The following is a 1630-nucleotide window of genomic DNA, read 5'->3' as shown; positions in this document are numbered from 1 at the left end:
CACGATCACACCCAAATTTCCATGGCAACAAAAGAATAGTCTAACTTTGGCAAGAAAAATACTGGACTTAGGAATTCCACATTTACTCTTCAAGTCCAGTTACAGAAGGATAGCCAAGGGATGGTTCTAGTTCTGGGTTTAGATGACGGGATAAGCCGCAACGTACAACCCCAGGTGGGATTCTAAATTAACAAGATGATCAATTAAACTGGGAGTAGCAGACCCTTGCCAAAACTGTTCATTAATCTACCTATGTACACGATAAAAGATATTTGTATAACCAATCTAGAAATCCAGTCTATCGCCCCACTATAATAATAGCTGTGTATGCCCCGGATACAAAGAGGACAAAAAACGTGCGTAAGAAATCAATTTCCATAATATAAAACTAGAGAGAAACTCCATTAAAAAACGCAAGAGTGTCGGTAAGCACTTAAGGAAAAATTCCCTTCTGGGCAAGGTAAAATACTCGGTAAGGGTTACATACTATCAAAACTCAACAGCTAACTACAGCCGAGCAGTAAAGTTATTGTCCAAGAACAAACTCATAAAATCCAAGCCTTGTTGGTTAAACAACAGAAAAAATATTACAGCAGAATTTACTATAACCAAAACAAATCTAAAGACCAACAACCCAATAAGGGTATTTTAATAAATATTCGTACTTGAATACAAATGATCAGGGTAAACCCTTAACCAATTTCAAGGAATAATATGCTAACATAACCCTCGATAGGGAAGTAACTAGATGCACCTGGGAATAAAAATTGGATCCTAAGAAGATCATGCCTGATCAAGAATAAAAGACATCCACGTCTAGCTAACGAGTTAGTCCTCCAAACATTTAACCGGAAAAATTACACATTAGCAATTTAATATCAAAATTATTCATTCACAGAAATTCTTCATTAAGCGAAAGGAGGTAGGGTTTCAATGTATGACCTTTCCAATCAATGAAACACTGAGAATGTGGAACCCGAATGATGTCCCTATAGAAACAAAGAGTTAGATAAATAGACACAATAGACTGTGTGATATCCTTTTAAAAAAATATAAGGGAACTATCAACAATTGATAAACTCTACCGTGATGCTGAGATTATCAAACCAAATAGCTATCTGACGATAAAGTAAAATTTTACAACAACGAAGGGATGATGCAATTTCTTTCCTACGACATGGAGTAACTGGGTAACTACGAGAAACTCTAATCACACAGAGAAGTTGCAGAACCAAACTAACCAGCAACAGAACCTTCGAATGACCAAGCGAAGGAGGAGCAAAATTGGTTGGTTACCCATAACCACTGTAAAAAACCAAACACAGTCAGAGGAGAACGAGTGGAGATCAATGATTGAAGAACTTCCAGGTGGCAGGACAAAAGTTTCGAGAACCTGTGGTAGCTTGCAGGTGTCATGCCAGTTGGCCTCCACTACAAGTCAGATATTGAAAACTCAATCCCTATAGTTCAGATATTAAGTTGAAAACCATGTCCATGGTAAGGGAAAAAACCTTATAGGCTTGAATGATATCATAATCATGTATATTCGGTATATTGAAGGGCCAATAAAAACTCAACAAATAATTGTAACCCTGATAATTGATACAAATTAACCCATGTATTATGAGCA

At 36.7% G+C, this 1630-nt stretch overlaps 1 long non-coding RNA gene across 1 annotated transcript; it reads right to left on the bottom strand.

Moving 5' to 3' along the window:
* Positions 1 to 543: 543 nt before the first annotated feature.
* On the bottom strand, positions 544 to 1405 carry LOC149159912 (uncharacterized). Its single transcript, XR_016261170.1, has 3 exons — positions 1242 to 1405; positions 943 to 989; positions 544 to 834 (listed from the first exon to the last, which is right to left on the bottom strand). It is a non-coding gene; the product is annotated as an uncharacterized LOC149159912 (long non-coding RNA).
* Between the last annotated feature and the right edge of the window lie 225 nt (positions 1406 to 1630).

The sequence above is a fragment of the Pinus tabuliformis genome, chromosome 5_2 (assembly GCF_031772625.1).
Source record: "Pinus tabuliformis cultivar Carrire ecotype Pingquan chromosome 5_2, CPIR1, whole genome shotgun sequence".
NCBI lineage: Eukaryota > Viridiplantae > Streptophyta > Pinopsida > Pinales > Pinaceae > Pinus > Pinus tabuliformis.
This window is presented reverse-complemented; position numbering and strand designations above follow the sequence as displayed.